Genomic DNA, 19,908 nt, shown 5'->3' on the forward strand with positions numbered 1-19,908 from the left:
GGACCAACATCACAGGGCCTGTACAGGCCCATCCAGTGCCTAGGCTCAATTTTTGGAACCCCCAGGCCTATATGGACTTTGACAAGGGGAATTCACTGCTTTCTCTTTGTCTCCTTCATCATCAAAGCACTGTGGTTTCTTCGCTGGCTCCTTCATCATCAGGTTTGACTGCATGTTGTGCCTCCATTGGTGCCCTGCCTAGAAACCTCCCTCAAGTTGGGTGCCTGGAGAGGAAGAAGTTTGAGTTGCGGCCCTCAGGACAGTAGATAGGGGGTGCCTGTGCGCTCAAACCCATGGGTGACTCTGGTGATTCGGACAGTGGTGGTGCAGCTGCGTCACGTCCCCGCGATCGTGGCCAGGCTGCTGCTCAACAACAGGCTGTCCTTCCACCGGTGATCCAGGCCCCTGCAGGACTGCTTCCTGGACAACCAGGGCTTCCCATTATGGCCCAAGCACGCGCACCTGCGGCCCATGCCGCCCTGCAGCCCATTCCTGAGTTCGATGCATCGGGCCCACCCTCGAGCATGGGGCCCCGATGGAGAAGATGGGTGAGTCGCCTCAACATGTATTTCAGGGCTGCTCAGGTGACGGATGACGACAGCCGGATTGCCACCATGCTATACTCGGCCGGACCGGCAGTCCAGGAAATATTTGAATCACTTACTCCCATCAATAACTCCTACGATGCGGCCAAGGCGGCGCTCCTCGCGCATTTCCTCCCCCTTGCGAACGTGGACTATGAGAGGTTCGTTATGCTTTCGGCTAAGCAGAAGGAAGAGGAAACACTCGACACTTTCTACGGTCGCTTACGCTGCCTCTCCCTCGGATGTGCATGGGGAGACGCAGACGACATGATGCGCACGATGCTGATCCAGGCATGCTCCTCTGGCAAGCTCAGGAGGCAGGTCCTGAGAGAGCCAGGCATCACGCTGCCCCGCATACTGGAGCTGGGCAGATGCCATGAGGTAGCGGAGGCCCGAGCCAGCAAGATGGAAGCAGGGTCTCGGTCGGGGAGGCCTGAGGAAGTGTGTGTGGTGTGGCGAGGTGGCCGAGGTGTGAGACGCCCAGGTGGAGGACCCCGAGACAGGGCAGGAAGGGGTGGGGAGTCGTGCCAGAAGTGCGGGTATGACCTCCCCCACATGACAGAGTGCCCTGCGGTCGGAAAAACCTGCGGGAGGTGTGGGCTGGCCGATCACTTCTCGCGGGTATGTCGTGCGGCCATGCCAGTGATGGTGCCGAGGGGTCAGGCACGGTTGTGGACTCCGCGCCAGAACCAACCGCCCAGTGTAGCCCAGGTGGAGCAGGGTGAGGTCGAGCCCCAGGCGGAAGGAGCTGAGGAGGAAGACGAACAGAACGTTTTTTTTGTCTCCAGCGTAGAAACGCTCAAAAGGAAAAGCAGGAGACAGCCAAGATGTGTAGTGGTCATCAACCACTCCCCAGTCCCGGTGCTCGTGGACACTGGTGCTTCCGTCAATGTGATGGCCAGAGGACATTTTGACTCTCTGAAACCCCTCCCGGGTCTGGCCACACCGAGAGCCCGCATATTTGCGTTTGGGGGCCAGGAACCGATACCGCTGGACGGTGCCTTCGTGGCTGACGTGGAACATGATGGCTCACACATTAAGGCTCGATTCTACGTGACCCCGGTGAGCAGTAATACCTTGCTCAGCTGTGCAGCTGCAGAGGCATTAGGGATCGTGAGCTTCGCCTATTCCGTACATCTTGAGGATATACATGACCTCCTGGACAAGTACGCTGCCCTCTTCAACGGCATCGGAAAGATGACGGGGGAACCCATTCGACTACACATCGATGAGTCGGTGCAACCCGTCGCACTGAAACACCAGCGAGTACCCTTTCACTTAAGGGGGCTTGTGGATAAGGAACTGGACAAGCTGGTGAGCCTGGATATCATCGAGAAAGTGGAAGGCCCAACCCCTTGGGTGTCCCCGATCGTGGTGGCCAGAAAGCCCAAGCAACCTGACTCAGTGCGCATATGCGTGGACATGAGGCTCCCGAACAAAGCGATCAGAAGGGAGCGGCATCTGACACCGACGATTGATGACATCATTGCGGATGTTCAAGGGGCTCGATTTTTCTCCAAGCTGGACCTCCGAGCTGGCTATCACCAGGTCGTCCTTCATCCTGACTCCCGGTACATAACGACTTTCACCACCCACCGGGGTCTGTATCGATATAAGCGGTTGAGCTTCGGGGTGTCGTCTGCCGCTGAAGTGTTCCAAAATATCATCAGGGGCGCCCTAGCAGACCTGGAGGGCGTCCTTAACATTAGCGACGACATCCTGGTGTTCGCTAAAACTGAAGTGGATCACATGAGGAGGCTGGGAAAGACCTTAGAACGACTCCAATCTCTGGGCCTCACCCTTCACCGGGAAAAATGTGAATTCATGCGCTCCTCCATTGAGTTTTTCGGATTCATCTTCAAGGAGGGGGGGGTGTCGCCAGACCCGAAAAAGGTCCAGGACATCAAGGCGGCGAAAGCCCCCGAGTCGGTGACCGACGTGAGGAGTTTCCTGGGGATGGTAACTTACTGTGGGCGGTTCATCCAGAACTTGGCGTCGAGATCTGAGCCACTCCGGGCGCTGACCAAGAAAGAATCACCATGGCAGTGGGGCCCCCTTGAACAAGCCGCTTTCGAGGACATTAAGGGTGCCCTCACAGCGGAGGACACAATGGCATTCTTCGACCCAGCATTAGAATCTGAAATCGTGGTCGATGCAAGTCCTTTCGGGTTGGGAGCAGTGCTGACGCAGGTGGACCGCAATGGGAGTGTTCGACCCATAGCATATGCTAGCAAGGCCCTCACTGAGACTGAACAGAAGTACTCCCAGATCGAGCGGGAGGCCTTGGCGGTGCTGTGGGGCTGCAGGCACTTCCGGCTCTACGTCCTGGGACGCCCGGTGACGGTGGTTACTGACCACAAACCACTGCTTCCGATCCTGGTGGGCTCCTCTTCGAAACCACCGGCGAGAATCGAGAGGTGGATGCTCGCCCTCCTGGAATATTCTGTTACCCTGGTGTACAGGCCCGGGGCCAACAATGCCGCGGACTATCTATCTCGTCACCCGGGAGTGTGCGGGGGAGAGGGATATGACACCTGCGGAGAGGAAGCGGACAGTCATGTTCGAATGGTGGTGGAAGCGGCAACACCAAACGCGATGTCCCTAGAGGAGTTGGAGGCTGCGGCAGCTGAGGACGAGTGCTTTCGAATTCTAAAAGACTCAATGCACAGTGGGTCATGGAAGTCCATCCTCGAAGCAGGGGCCGGACGCACGCAAGAAGCCAAAACAGTATTGGAGCAGCTGTGGAAGGTAAAGGAGGAGCTGTCGTTCTCGGACTCTGGGCTGCTGCTCCGGGGTGACAGGATTGTTGTCCCACAGGCAAAGGTGGCGGAGGTGATCCATCTCGCCCACCATGGACATCAGGGCGCCGCCAAGACCAAGGCACGGCTCCGCTCGAAGGTGTGGTTTCCAGAGTTAGAGAAAAGTGTGGATGACTTTGTGGCGGCCTGCGTATGGTGTCAGGCGGCCTCCCCTCTGCAACGTGAACCTGCCATTGAGGCCATGCCCCGAGGCACGAGGCCGTGGGAGATCGTCCACGCCGACTTTGGCTCAACATCAGTGGGTACCCATTTCCTGGTGCTAGTCGATGAATACTCGAGATACCCCGAAGTGGAGTTCGTTGACTCAGTGGCCTTTGAGCATGTGGTGGTAGCGATGGAGAAAATGTTTGCGGCCCATGGTTTTCCCCACACCCTATGCTCCGACAATGGATCGCCCTTCCAAAGTGCGCGATTCTCCGAGCTGCTGGAGAGCTGCGGAATACAACACCGGAAGATATCCCCCCTGTGGCCTCGAGCGAACGGGGATGCAGAGAGACTGATGCGGACCCTAAACAAAACCTTCCGGATTGCTCAAGGGCAGGGCCAATCTTTACAACGGGCCCTCTATCAGTTCCTTCGGGTGTACCGCACCACCCCACATGCAGCTACGGGAGTGGCTCCGGCAGAGGTGTTATTCAAGAGATGCCCCCGGGGGCTGCTGCCGGAAGTTGGGGAGAAAGAACCGGGGGTCATCGATAATGAGCGGGTAGAGGCTCAAAGGCGAGTCCGAATTGAACAAGAAAACCTGCGCCGGGGTCTCCGCCCTCAGCGACTTGAACTAGGGGATGAGGTCCTCATCCGTAATCGACACCCCCACGGGAAGCTATCACTCCCCTATGAACCGGAGCCCCTGGATGTAGTGGCGGTGAAGGGGTCCATGGTGACGGCCTCGGATGGACGATCAGCTGTCACCCGAAACGTGAGCTTCTTCAAGAAGCTGGGTGATCCACGAACTGACACCCCACCTGAACCGGATCCACCAGACACGCCGGCTGACGGAGGCCTCTATGAAGCGGCGCCCGAATCCCCCGTCCGGGGAGAGGCGGTGGAAGGACGTCACGTGCCGGAGGTAGGCAGGAGGTACCCCCAGAGGGCTGGGCGAGGGAAACCTGCCTACCTCAGCGAATATGTCGTGGGACAAATGGCTAGTGAACTGGGGTGAGCAGATCTGGGTGGATGACATTAAAGGGGTTTTGTCTTTGGGTGTGCAGTAGCGTTTAAAGTAGATGTGTGATTTTCTGGTCAATAAAGTTAATGTTATTGCGTTCTGTTGTTCCTCCCGGAAAAGGAGGAGTGTGGCGCCGCCCGATGACGGGCGCACGCGGCGGCGTGACGTATCACGCCGCCGCAGTTTGTATAAATAAAGGGGGCGTTCCCGGCCGCGGTAGAGCGACCGGGAAGCCCGAACTGGAAGGACAGGTGCCCGTGTGAGTCCTTGGGTGAGGGGGCTTACGGGACCGCGTGGGGGCTCTGACCCGCCCCCAACACTGGGTTGCCCAGGCGATAAAAAAACATCTACCTGTGCGAAAAGGGCACGGCCCCAAATCGTCCCGTCCAATCGAGGTGTGACGGGTGATCCAATGGGGAGAGGGGTGTGAGTGTGCTGTTTGCACGGGGAGAGACTATCGGCTTCCTGGTTGTTGTAATCCAATCACGATAGAGTGGCCCAGCCAATGGAAGGAGAGGTGTCTATGTTGAAACCCCGCCATTGGCGGGAAATGCTTAGTCATGTTATGTGCAGGAAAGGAGATGCACGGCAGGGGAAGCCTGGATGTCTAGAAATCACAGGCCTTCCCGAGTGTGAAATATGCTGGAATAAGTAGTCCAACTGGAGCGTGATGCATTGTTAAACACGTATCCAGAGTCCTATGGAAGCAGATGTGCTGCATGTTCACAGTATGTCAGGCGGGTGTGGGGTCACTACATCCTGAGTGTTGCCAGTCCGTATTGCAACCGGAACAGAGACATTAGAGCATATATTTCTAAGCGCTGGTGTTGATATGTTTGGTGATAATACCGCATTGTCTGGTGGTCTAGACACGAATAGCTGGTGCAGACAGTTCTATGAACCGGGTACATATTTCATAAAGTATACATCCAGTTGTGTATATATATTTCGATCCGTGCAGGTGTAGATATATTAAACTGCAGTCTAAAAATTGAGAGACACATAAGAGCATGCATTTCTAAGTACTGCTATACATACATTTGGTGATAGTGCAGCATTGTCTGGTGGCCTAGACATGTATTACTGATGCAGACAGTAATACAAACGGCTACATATTTCATCATGTATAAATATAGTTACATATATACATTTCGAGCAGAGCATGGCATTCAAACGATGTCCAGTGTGTAGGTCTGGATCTGTTAAACTGCAGTACAAGACGACTTGATTGCCCTGACGGGACTAGTTGGTAATGACAGTGATAAATGTGTACATGTGGCATTACGTGTCCATATAACTCTTATATGAAACCTGTGCATAGTAGTCTGCCATTAAAGCAGTAATGCCTGTATACATCTCTCATCACACGTGAAAGGTGTGTGGCCGTCTATCATTGTGTGGTGGACCTGATCTGATTTATTGATGAGGACCAGTTACTACATACCGAAGAAATGGCGGCATGCGAGTCCATAATATGCACTCATGTAGTCTGCCATTTCAAGAAAGCATGCTCACCAGGTCTAAGGTAAATGGTGAGGAAACCGTCTGATATAGATAGCGTTAATCCCTGCATATGGTTGACTGAGCCCCAGGGGAGGGGGGGCTTGGTGGGGGGCTTTCAAAAGGTGGCCAGGGATGTCCTGTGTCATGGACTGGTATAAGTTCTCTGAATTTCGTACTGTAGAGAAATATGCACATGGTGAATCAGTTCCAAAAGTGCTTCCATTCGACTGTACTAAAACGAATGTGTTTCTTCAAAAATTAAATATATCTATTAAGAACTCACTGTTTGATCTCACACCCTGATTTTTTTTCTTTTTTATATATAAATATCTACCCCCTGGGTATATCAGGGCTTAGCCAGGCGCCCTCTATTTTGTTAAGAATTCCACTTGAGCCAGAGTATAGATCTTCCAGCGTTCTTACCTCCTCCTCACTCTTCTAAGGATAAGGAGAGGCACCACAGGCTGGATCCTAAGAGGGCGCAGAGTTTTTAACTGGCCAGAACGGGCCCCTTCGGAAAGATGATCAATTGTTCATTGCATTTTCGCAATCCAAACTATGGTGGGCTGCTACTAAACAGACCATCTCCTGGTGGATATTGTTATGCATCTCTAAGTGCTACCAGAATGTGAGCAAGGAGGTGCCTTCAACCAGAGGGGTTGTGTCCTCTTTGGTCCTCCTGAGCGGGATTGCCGGTAAGGGACATTTGTCGGACAGCAACGTGGTCTTCGTTGCATAGGTTTACCAAGCATTGCATTTTAGACATTGCCCGAAGGGCCGATGCTCATTTTGGAAGAGCGGTTCTTCAGTGTTTCTGGGTGTGACTTCCATATCTCCACCGCAGAGGGCACCGCTTTGAGAGTGTATCAATATGAGGAATCTGTTCCATCGATTCTTCTCCAAAAGATTCTTCATCGCCCTCCCAGCATACCCTGCTTGTAAGTCAATGGGCCTCATTACGACCCAGGCGGTAAGGGGTTAACGGCGCCGTAAAAGGTGTCGGCGCCGTTAAACCCTTACCGCCTAATTACGAGGTCCCTTTGCGGGTTCCGATCTTACCGGCTGGTTTTACCAGCCGTTAAGGAAGGAACCCGCAAAGGGACTTTCGAGGTAATTAAGGTACCACAATTTGCGATACCGTAATTACCGCCTTCCCCATTCCCATTGAGCCCGATAGGGGCAAAAATGAGAATGGGGAAGGTCCAATGGTGAATGGGGAATTACCGCCCCGCCAACCTTGAATGGCGGAGTTGGTAAAATACTGGCGTCAACCATGGCGCTATTAGCGCCATGGTTAACGCCAGGGTGTAATGAGGCCAAATGAGTTATCTTCAGTCTGCTGTCACGCTTAAACAACATCAGAGGATTGGTTAAATTGTCCTTCTCCATTAGTGTGCATTTGCTCCTGCAGGCTGAGCTCAGCTGGAAAAAAAGATCGGTCACTGAGGTAAGGGGGCATAGTGCATCCCTTTAGCATGGCGATTAATCTCACGTCCCAAGTCGAGGAGTGGCACAGCCGAACACGTGGGAGTCGAGAGTCAATGTCGAGCCGCTCTACTTCCACTGTCGAAAACATTTCGAACATCTATCAAGATGAGGAATCTGTTGGAGAAGAATCCATAAAAAGTACATTACTGGTAAGTAATTTCTCCTTCTGTCCTTTGAAGGATAGAACTAAAAGCGACAGAACAGCGGATAAAAACGCTGCTCTCCCACTTCAAAGAAAAAGCATGAAAATTTCAGAAATTAACCTGTTGTGCATAGGGCCGTCCCTTGTGCTTCGTCCGAAGTGCCTCCAATTTGTGGTTTTGGGATGCTCATTGAAATGTGCAAACATGTCTCATTTTTACAAACGATCAAAGGGAGTGAAAAAGGGCATGTTAATGAGAGCATTCGGAGGCCCTTTGGGGATTTGGGTGCAGCTTTTTTGGCACAAGAGATGAGATGCGCACCAATACAAGGGTTTGAGAATCTGTCTCACAGAAAACTTTACAGGGTTAATTAATGAGGAAATAATGTAGTTGTGAACATGCAACATTCAGGCAGCAGCTTTAGAGCTTTAGCAGAGCACCATAAACCATCCTGCCATGTTTTGCAAATATAGGGCGCTGACTTCTTTAAGCTGGCAGCCATGCGTTCCGCCAGGGCTTTGCCCTCCCATAAAGACATCTCTGCCTCCACAAGCTCTCAGCAAGCACAATGAAAGGATCTATGGACCACGGGGCTCTAGCTGCAACTCTGCAGGATGGGCAAACCCCAAGACCTATTTTTGGCAGAATGGATTAGTAAAATGGGTTCCCCAAGCGTACAGTGGCTGTGCCACTGCGGCAGCCTTCTGCCCTCCTAGCGTCGAACCAGCATAGTTCATCTGACCGCGGCCTTTGCTTCACGACACCACTGCACTGTGGCTCAATGTTCCACACTGAGTGCAGCTAGGCTTGGGGCATCAGGAGCTGGGCTACTACACACCACCCAGCCAATGGACTGTGGCCCCTCCCTTCCATCTTCACATCACATGCAAGCAGACTGTGCTTGAACATACTTTTTCTTCTGGCAATGTGATAATTGTTTGCTGTCGGTAACCCACCTAACTTATGGTTCTTTATGCAGTTTTCTGATTGCCTATATTTACCTGAGGTTACCGGGGTGAGGAAAGGCTGCTGGTGCAATTCTCAATTCTCAGAAGGTCACCCGAACCTCTGTTGCCTCAGTGCTGCTTGGTACATGATGGAAACCAATGTAATGAAAATAATTATGTAATTCACTCATCACTAGCCCACTCGCTGTGGGCTTGATGAAGGCCACCGTGTTGTTACCTATCATGAATCTCACTTAGCTCCTCAAGGGTTGCATGTGTGTCCCTTATCATTTACATCAATGTCTTCTTTCTTGTTCAGAACGTGTTAAATGTAAACCTTTTAACATGACGCTTATGTGTACATTCCTACTTCGGGGAACTTCTTATATTACAACAAAGGCAGGCTGGGAAACAGTTGGTTCCAGCTGCATTTGTTTTACACTGGGGTTGTTATTGTCGACTTGCATGACCTTTGTAGTAACTAAGCCTGTTCACCGACCCTCCTGCGCTTTTATGTCACTCCCTCTTCTAAACTTATTTTAAATTTGGACTTAATCAAAGTCTCAAAACTAATTGTTCTCTCTTAAATAAATGCAGTAGCAAAATGTTTATATTTTCACTAAGCGGTAGTAGTTGAAACTACACCAATCCTGTAATTTCATGGCTTAATGCTGACCCCTTATATTAAAAACATGAAAAAATGCTGTTTAAAATGTGGATGGATTTTACAAATTCAGCCAAGTTTATGTAGTCTGCATCACTGCACAGTGGTTACCTGTGACTGTAAGGATGCGTCATGTGTTTAACTGGCACATGCTTACATAATCGAGCTGTAGCCCATAGCTATTAACATCTGTTTTTTGTAGCTAAATCCATTAGGTTAACTAACGCTCCCACTCTTCTGGTTCCTTCTTTTAAATCTTTTAGGCTTAAGGGCTACGGTAAGGTGTTCTAAATGGTCAGGTTATGTCAGGGTAAATATCTCCCCAAATTGAAGTACAGCATATGAAGTGAGCATCATTTCTGGGTTCCCAACCTCTCCTCAGGTGTTGTTAAGAAACTTGTTTGCTTGTTAGTCACTAATGCCTATGTGTTGGTAGCACATTTTGACTGCAACCCTTTTCTGTTATTGCGTTCCATGGGAGTACACTTATGCCAAGTGTACTTTTTTAAATCAAGGATTAGATGAGCTGCATAATTCTATGCTCCTCAGAGCTGGCCCATCGTTTTTGAAAGCACAGGTATCTGATTTAAACTACTAGGTACTACTCGACCTCAGTGTGATTTCTATGACACCCTACACTAGATTTGGGAGAAGCCCTTGGCTATGCTGCATTTTTTATGTTAACAATATGTTTTGAACTTCCAGAAAGGAAGTGTAATTTGACCAATCCATGTCGAGGAACCTTTTTAGGTTGTCTTCTGAGCCTCACATGATGGCTGACTCCCCATCTGCATTTCAGTTTGCTTTGACACCTTTGACCTTATGAGACGTGGGGCCATCTGCAATTCACTCGAGGATCCCTTCAGCCGTGGCCGCTCCTTGTGTGTCACGGCCCTCTGGAGGCGGGCACACACCCTGTTACCGGGGGCCACCACCTCCCTCATTCCTTGTTCACCTAACTAATCCCCAGACAGTCCTGTCCTCCTGCTCTGGGCTTCAGGCCTGCTCCCCCCTCTGCCCACTCCAGCCAGTAATTTTGTGGGTGGTCTGCTCCGGCCCCGCCTCCCCCTTGTGCCACCTTCAACTTCTGGGTCACTTAGCGTGTCCTATGGAGTGCTGGGTGCACTCTCCCAGCCCCGACCTGCTAGGCCCAGGAGCCAGACGCTGCACTACGCAGTGCTGTGGAGGAGAGGACATGACCGTCCAACTTCACTGTATATTGATTGTGTTCCGGTGCTGGGGACACCCACCTGCGGGTTGCTGGGCCAGTGGACTGGTGCTCCTCGTGTGGAGTGCTGTGTAGCCCTCCCGCCTGGCTGCAAGAGTGGCCCTTGGTCTCTCACCCCGCTCCGAACGCAGCGGGTGGGGAAATTTTTCCTCGCCTTCCCGCTGTTTGCGCGGTGCTCCGGTTTTCTGTTCCGTGTCCACCAAATGGGCCGCCTTGTTCACCCCAGTCCCTGCCGTTTTACTTCTCAGGAGAGGGGGTGGGGGTCAGGAAGTGGGAGCTCAAACCACTTTCCGGACCCAACGGGTCGGGAGCACTCGTTCAAGTGCTCGACATCCGTGTGCCCCCTGGTGGCCTCCCAAGAAAATAATTTTAATTTCAGTGATATGGCCCAGTCAGGAGAAATCTTGTCTACAACATTATACTTAACAATCTGGATTGGTCCATAAGGATGTGCACCTCCGCCTTCTTTTGGTGTGTCAACCTTGGAGGTTCCATCAGTTGATGGGTCTGCTTTTGCAAGCCACAAAAGAGCCATGAATTGGCACCTGTGATTGGTCAAAAGAAATCATGTAGGTGGTGATGTCTGCCTGCATGCATGTTATGAATTCTCTTTCAAGTCGAAATTCGTTTCGGTGCAGTGCGGAAACCAGGCTTGGACCCATTGGCCTTTTCCTTCCTTTGCTCTTGAGTTTCTGCTATCCTGAGCCAAAGCTTGGTTGAATGTTAATACAGTGAACGGCTACTTGGTGGCCATGTCTGTTTTTAAAAGTTGCTGGCGGTTCTTAATTCTTGACCAGCACACTCATTCGGTTTCATGAAGGAATGAATTCCTTCTGAATCTTGCATTCAACATTTTTATGACTGCTAATGTTCTAAATTACTTTTCTGGTGGCAGCCTCTTCCCAATACAAGCTAGTGAGATACAAGCCTTGGATGATGTGGCTCACATTTTCTATGGACAAAATACTCCCATTTGTTGAAAGGGCTATCTAAATACCATCTTAGGCCGCAAATTATTTGCCTGCTTACTTTCTTTCCGCCGCTTTATCCTGCGAAACCAGAGTCGCAGTAGAGTAGCAGTTCAGAGATTGCACCTCAAGTGATCCATGATTTTGGTTGGTTTTGCTTTCTCTTTGAAGAAAGATCAATGTCCTAACAGTCTATTTCACGCTGCATCACTGTTTGTGTTACAACCGGTTAACCGTTGGCTCATTAGGAGTTACTTTTGGGCCCTCTCACATCATTCTCCCAGAGTTCAGGCAGTGACATCTGGGTTGCCACAGGGGCAGCAGGGGTTGGGCGATATTCAAGGGAGAAGAGGGGGGACTAGTATTCGTAGACGGTTAGCTGTGACAAATTTGGTGTATTCATCCCTTCTCCCCAATGGGGAGCCACCCCATTTGAGGCTAGGAAGGTGAGCCTGCTCGTAAGACCCTCCTTAAGGGTATGTGCCAGTGGGACCTCAATGCCAATGACTCTCTGTTGGGGAACAAGGACTCCCACTCTGACAAGGAATTCCTTAGACTCAATACCATGTATGCAAACATGAACTGCCTGCAATGAGGATCTATCTGGCATCCTTTTTTTTGGCTTCAGGAAATGTGTGAAGAAAAGAGCCATACCAAGAAAAAGCAGATGTCTCTTTAAAAAGAGACATGTATATAACTGGGACGAGTAGCTCTTGTGAGGAGAGAGAGTATGGTTCACAGGGGAAGCCCCCTGACATGATTAGGCCTTGAAGAGATGGAGTAGAAATGAGTCACGGCACACGCTACTCTTGAAAATGCGAGGAACACAGGAGTGAGACGCTGGATAGCCGACAAATCCTGCAATGGGTGAACCGTTGTCCGAACAGGAAGGTAAGACCCGTGCAAGGTGGTGGTGTGACCATAGCCGCTTTGTGGTTTGTGAGACGCCCACCTAACTACGCTGAGACCATTTGAGAAAGGAGTACTGCCAGCTACCTGCTTGCCCGCCTACGTAGACGGCACCCTACATCAGAGGAGCTGAAAACGCTACAGCCAAAAAATCAGACACACACAAGAGCAACTAAGAAGCCGAATACCTGAGTGCACACCGAGTATTGGTTAAGGAAACCCTCAATTGTGCTAATTTAATGTTCGACTTTCTTACCCCCTGCCCTTCCCACCCTCACCATCCCCCCAACTGGATAGTGTATACCCATTCCCGAACTTCCAAGTCTGCAACATTGGGAGGCAATGTGTGACCTCATCTGGTGGCATTTAACTCTTTAAACGTTGTGAGCCTCACTATGTGGCTCGATCGGACTGACCTCCCAGGAGTACGTCCATGTGGGCCTAGCAACTGTAAACGCTGCATGCGTGTGCTGGGTAGAACCAAAGGTCAGGCACTGCCTGATTGTGCAGGAATGTTCTGCTCGATGTAGGACATGGCCTCTTCTGAGGATTCAACGAAGTGGGGACCTGGCGGCATGTTGTACTCTTAACTTAGCTGGGAGCATCATGGCGTACGGTATCTTCCTATCCCTGAGCGCTTTCTTGACATGGTCATGGGTTCGCTGAGTACCACCAGGTTCCCCATGTGTTGGAAAAGCTACGGGGAGAACGGGAGAGGCGGTAGACCACGCATTGGGCAACGTATTGGGAAGAGATAAGTATAAAAGGCCCAGAAAATATGTGCCTACACTAAAAGACACAGGATCCATATCCTGATGTTGCAGGAAACACAAGGTGGTGGACACATTTGCGCATAACTGGGGCCCGCTACGGGTGGGCGCTGATTACTCTTCGCAGTCAAAAGGGTGTGGTGACCCGTATTCATCAAAGCATAGGGTTCCGGCTAACCAAATCCAAGATTGACACTTTGGGGAGGTATGTGATCATTTGGGGGGTCAATGTTTAATCAGGATATCATACTTGTCAACACATACGGCCCAAATGTGGACAAACCAGACTTTTATATACATATCATTGAACTTATATCACCGGTGGTCGACGTCAAGGTTATATGGGGCGGCGATTTCAACACTATCCTTGACCCGCAAAGGGACAGGACCACCAGGGCCCCTCAGACACATACTAAAGCTGCACATGCGATTCTCCAAGGTATGTCCTTCTTACCCCTCACTGATGTCTGGAGGGAGCTGCATCCTCAAGGGGAGGAGTTTACCTTCCACTCCCCTGTTCATAATTCAAGCTCCCGCATAGACTTCTGGCTGTGTTTGCTCGATTACTTCTCCCTCACAACAGGCTGTGTCCTCCTCCCACGCACGTTATCTGAACACTCGCCGGTGTTGCTGGAAGTGGGCACAGGCTGCTTTGATCAAGACCCCCAGCTCTGGAGGATGCCACCGTCTTTGTTACATAACAATGCAATAATAGAACCCCTTAGGGTTGACAATGCAGAATACTTTGACCGCAACAAGTGTACAGTGGGTACCACGGCCATACTGTGGGAATCATTCAAGTTCTGGTTGCGGGGCCACGTGTTGTCCCTGGCGCACTGCTCATTACGAGCAATACCAATTGAACTACAGCGGACCGAACTCGGTCTGCGTTCCTTAGAGAAACTACATGCTCTGTCACCAGGGGAGGCCACCTTATCGCCCTTGCAGGTGCGGTTAGAGGAATTTAGGTTGTTGGCTGACCAGGAAGTATTATATATTACTCATCCCACAAGGGCCAGGAGATATGGGGAGGGGGACAAGACTAGCAAGACACTTGCCAAACTGATTAAATCAGAATATGACGTCAAACCCATCACTAGTATCGTCGAAGGGGGTGGGACAACTCACACGGAGCAACGTACAATTAATAACGTCTTCTTAGAATTACACTCATCCCTATAGAAAAACTCTGATCAGGTAACCACACATGAGCTAGATCAATACATACATTTTATTCTGCTTCCCAGACTGGCACACAAGTCCAGGGAAACATTGGAACTCCCCCTAAGGCTACAGGGCAGGCGATAAAAGTCCTCGCTGCAGGTAAGGCCCATGGGCCTGATGGTCTCTCGATAGATCTCTACAAGAGCTATATGGCAGAATTGGCCCCTAAACTATTGGTGGTGTGGGAGGAAGCTTTGTCAACTGGAACACTCCCCCTTTCCTTGAGGGAAGCGCTCATTACAGTCCTACTCAAGCCAAACAAACCTCTGCATGAGGCTACATCCTATCACCCCCTATCACTGATAAATGCGGACACTAAAGGTTTCACCAAGGCTATAGCAAACAGGCTATTTACCTGACATGGCCCAACTGGTACACCCCGACCAGTCGGGATTCATCCCCACTAAGTCCACCTCCCTTAATGTATGCAGACTCTTTGCCATAATCTCCCAACTTGACCCCAAGTCCAAAGTGATTGCGATATCCCTCGACGCACAGAAAGCATTTGATTCTGTGCATTGGAAACACATGTATGCCGTTTTGGGTGGGCCTGGGTTTGGGCCCCAGTTCCTAGGCTTTATACGACTCCTATCTAAGGACCTAAGTGCCAGAGTCAAAACAAACCACGCCCTTTCATCCGATTTCACATTATATAAGGGCACACGTTAGGGATGCCCTTTGTCTCCACTCATTTTCGCTCTCATTATAGAAGGCATGGCAGCATTAATACGCCACAGACACACGTGGTGGAGTTCGGATACGTGGCCCCCCTCAATATCGTTATACGCAGACAATACCCTGTTATATATCAGAGACCCAGATATCAACCTGCCCCGGTTATGTTAGATATAAATTAATTCTCAAAATATTCCAGATATAGAGTCAACCCGGGCCAAATCGGAAATAATCCTGCTGACCCCAGGTACGACACAGACGGTTGCAATGAGAGATTTTCAGTGGTTTCCATGCTCCCCCCGTTTCTTAGGGATTATAGTGGCCACTGACCGACACACTCTATACGCAGCTAACTATGAACCATACATCTCACAATTGGAAACTAAACTGAAAATCTGGAACAAATTACTGATCTCTGTGTATGGCCTTATGGCTTTGCTGAAAATGATAGTGGTACCAAAACTACTGTATCTTTTCAGTAACATACCAATATGGCCGGGTGATGTCCTTTTCACTAAGCTGTGTTCGATGGTGTCCAACTTTGGCTGGGGGGCGGGGGTGGTGAGAATGAGCTGGGCTAAATTGTGTGAAAGATATTACACCGGAGGCTTCACTGCCACTGGTTTTGCCGGAATTTGCGAGATATTGCTTCAATAACACTGAAAAGTACACCCACATACAGGTAGAGAAATATGCAGCCTCTCCCACAGACATACGTTCCGTGTATTACTGAGGTTGACCCAGTTGCTTGCACGGTGAAGGCATGGTCTGAAGTATTTGAGGGTGGGTTGCACAGAACCTTAATACGGCACATCTCCCCTACGTCATTGCCCCAACATCGCCCCCACATATGATACAACATTACAAAATGCTTGGGACGCCCAGAAGCAACTGACTATAGGTGACATGTTTCCCAGTGGGACATTCGTAACATTGGGGGAGGTACAGGAAAAAATAGGGCGGGGACCCATCATCACACTGCAATACCATCGGATGAAGTCTGCGTTCAGGCATAGGAGGCCCTCATTTCCTACTGAGCCGGTGTCCCACCCGTTCATGACGGGCATCATGACCCAGGACCGGGTCAAGGATGGCACATCCACGTTGAATAGAGTGACACAGACCCACTCACCATCGGAAAGTGGCATGAAAGCGAAATGGGAAAGAGACCTGGGTACAACATTAGACGATACTCAGTGGACTTGTTACTGCCAAGTAATGAAAACAATCTCCCTAAATGCAAACCTTAGGCTGGTTGAATTTAAAATCCTGAATAACCTTCACTTTACCCCCAAGAAAATGGTGAAATGTAACCAGAACATTCTGGCATTCGGCCCAAATGCAAAACTCCAGAAGCGAACGCATTTCACATGTATTGGGATTGCCCAGCTATTTTCCAGTTCTGGGTGAGTGTGGCTGACACTCTTAGCATTATACTGGAAATTCACATTCCCGCCACCCCACTGAAATATCTCCTAGGCGATATTGGAAAGGTATCTATTAAGACATGCAGGCTGTTCACAGTAGCAGGTGCAGTCGCCAAACGCAAAATTCTTAGTAATTGGAAGGCGAGGGCGGCTCCCATGGTAAAGGCATGGATTAAAGACCTTGCATATGAATGTGAGGAGGGCTACAGCTCAAATGTGGCGAGCACCAACAGACCTAAAGACATATGGGCCTCATTCCGCCACTACTTAGTGAATAGACAAGACATGCCCTTGGCTGACGTGGGGTCAATGGGTCAAGTAAGCAGTAATGTTCTTACCTATATGAAATATGTGTACAGGTGCACTGTATTATGAGATGTTGACTTTATTGCAAGCATTAACATGTTGTAACCGCCATTAAAAGAAAAAAAAAAGAGAAAGCTCCTGGGAAAATAGCAAGAAGAGAGACAACTGTAAGAAACCTGAAGGTGCCTCGCCCGCTAGTGCCGGGGATCGGTCATCCAGGTGGCCTGGACACAGCCATTGCTTTTGGATACAATTCCTGGGGGTGGAACAGTGCGGGAGGATCACCTGGATGAGGAGGTCCTCTGGGAGTGGAAGTGGAACACCAGAGGGTGAGACGCGGTATCCCCTTCCTAATAACACCTATTCCCCCATCCTACCAGATAGGATACCTAGGAATTCATCCCCCTGTATCCACTTTCCGACACAAGCACTTTCTCACGGACAGTTCACTGTGAGTGACAAAGGACTAACACCGGAGCCATATACCTGACATGTCCCAACAGCCTGGATAGGCGTCAGGCAATTACAGATTATTACACACACACCTGACTTCCATCATACTTCCCCATGCAGATAAAATGCAGAGCACAATTCACACTCCGAGCGAGGCAAACCGCATGAGGAAACAGCAGTTCCAAGGTGGCAGTTTAGTACAAGGAGAAAGACGGCGAGACCAGAGAGAGTCGCAAGGAGGGACGTACCTGTGACCTCTAAAGACCGTTACTTTCTTGAGTCTTGGAAAGTAAGAAACCAAAGACCAGGAACTAAGGCTGATCAAATCTGCACAGTGTGTCGGAAGTACCCGGGGCTCTCCTGCATCGATAATCAAGGCGGGGAGGAGTGATTGCCGCCGCAGTACGGTCCTTGGCTCCTACAACAAAGCCGGGTCAGACAAGAACGCAGCCGGCGAGTCAGAGAGACTGATACCAGACCAGCTTGTGTTTTTAACTAAGGTTGCTTGCAGCAACATTGTACAAAGAGAACAGTGCATGAGGCGTTTGCAAAGAGCAACGCGGATATAATTTGAACTTTGTTATGTTAAAGGTACTTACATTGTGCACCGTCACCAACGGAATTGGTTCCCAGGCGCTCTGGCGGATCTGTAAACAGGAAGGAGGTGGGGAGTAGGAGAGTGGAAGAGGTGGTGTGCTGTTGGCGGCTTCAGTTCGGTATACACCGAGTGCTGGGCTTTGGTGCAAGTATCGGATCGGGCGAGACCTTGTGTGCTGTAGGTGCTGTTTATGTGTTGTTGATGCGGTGTGGTTAAGTGTGTGCAGATTGCTGGTAGAGGGATGGCTGTGTGAGTTATATGTGGGTTGAGTATGCAGAAAATTGAAGGTTGGATTAGTGGGGTCAGTATCATGATTCAGATACTTCTGGTTCCATTTGCGCTGTATCCCTGTGGGTGGGGTGGTTGCTGGTTCCTTAATGGCCGTCTCGCTGTGGTGTGTGATGGTGTTGTGCGGATCCAGCTGAATCCTGGTGCGTATTGTATGGAGTCAAAGGTATGTCTGAACCTTTCCTTCACCTGTGGAACTGGGTTGGTACTATATTCACTTGTTATCTAATGTGACAGTGGTCTGTTGGAGCTTCGAATGGCTCAGGGTCAGTGGGCTGTCAATGAGGCGTCCTAGTACTTCCGTCTCAGTCAGCCTGTGTGTTCAGTTGTTTGTTTCCTCCTATCATGACTTTCTTTCAATTAGTTCTTTGGTTTTCCGTGGGGTGACTTCCGTAAGAGCTATTGTTTGGTTATGGTGTGTGTGTGATGGCGCATTGTGCTTCCCGCTGTATCTTGGTGAGCATTGTGTAGTGTAAGTGCTTATTCTGTTTCTCACCCTCTGGTTTGGGGCTAATGTTACGGAGTTCCCTATTCCCTTGCTATCTGCCGTGACTAGGTCTGTTGGGAGTGGCTATCGCTTAGGGGTCAGGATCTTATTAATGAGTCGTCCTGGTGTTTCTGTCTTCGTCTTGCTATGTATTCGGTCTTTGGGTCCTATTGTGGCTGCCTCTCGGTCAGTCGTTTGTTTGATTCGTGGAATGTTTTCCTTAGGATCTTTTCCCTGTCGATTGCTCGGTGTGGATCAGGGTCTGTCTCTTCGTCCATCAATGTTTTAGTTGTGTGTGTGTGTGTCCCTGTCGCCGGTGTTCTAGTTATGACGTGAAGAGCCACGTTTTGAGTAGTTTCCTGAATAGTAGGTGGTTTCTTGTGTTATGTATGTACTTAGGAAGGTCGTTGCAGGTTTTTGGCGCTTGGTGAGAGAAAGACGATCCTCTGAGTTTTCTTTTGTTGTGGGGTTTCGGTTCCAGACAGATGTCATTGCTTGATATGAGCGTTCTTGTTGGTTGATGTAGACGCAGTTTGTCTCTCAGGAACTCATCGCTTTGGTTATGTACTGCTCTGTGCGTGATACACATTGTTTTGAATTTTATTCGCTGTTTTATTGGTAACCAATGTAGTGTTTTTAGCGCTGGTGTGGTGTGTTCTCTTTGGGGTAGTTTCAGAAGCAGTCTGGCTGCCACATTTTGGATGCGTTGTAGTTTTTTAGAAGTCGTTCAGGCATACCTAAGTATAGGCTTTAAGCGTAGTCTACTCTAGACATGACGAAAGTGATGATGGTGGTGGTTTTGTTGGCGAATGATAGGAACGGCACGGATCCTCTTTGCCGCTCGCAGGAGAAAGAAGAATTTCTTGAGTAGGGCATTTACTTGTGGCTCTAGGGTGAGATTAATGTCCATCAGGAGCCCCAGGTTTTTTACAATAGGTGAAGGTGCTGGGGTTGTCCCGAGTTCCCTTGGCCAAGGGATGAAGTGGTTTTCTCCTCCATTTTTTGTGACAATCATTATTTCTGTTTTGCCTGGGTTGATTTTGAGGCAGTTGGAGTTCATCCAGCTGAATACACTGCGGAGGCAGTTTTCTAGCGTTGTTCATTTCTAGCTTGTCTTGTATTTTGAAGAGTATTTGTGTATCATCTGCGTAGTTGTAGGCCGTGACTTTTGATGATTCTGATTAGTAGATATAGGTAGATGTTGAATAGTAGTGGGGAGAAGGATGATCCTTGTTGTACTCCACAGGTGGAATCTCTCG

General features: G+C 49.9%; 1 protein-coding gene across 3 annotated transcripts in view; it reads left to right on the forward strand.

The window, feature by feature from the left end:
* DYNC2I1 (dynein 2 intermediate chain 1) overlaps window positions 1–19,908 on the forward strand; it is a 2,286,904-nt gene that overhangs the window by 1,767,365 nt on the left and 499,631 nt on the right. The window lies entirely within an intron of this gene.

The sequence above is a fragment of the Ambystoma mexicanum genome, chromosome 2q (assembly GCF_040938575.1).
Source record: "Ambystoma mexicanum isolate Mex_15411 chromosome 2q, UKY_AmexF1_1, whole genome shotgun sequence".
Classification (NCBI taxonomy): Eukaryota; Metazoa; Chordata; class Amphibia; order Caudata; family Ambystomatidae; genus Ambystoma; species Ambystoma mexicanum.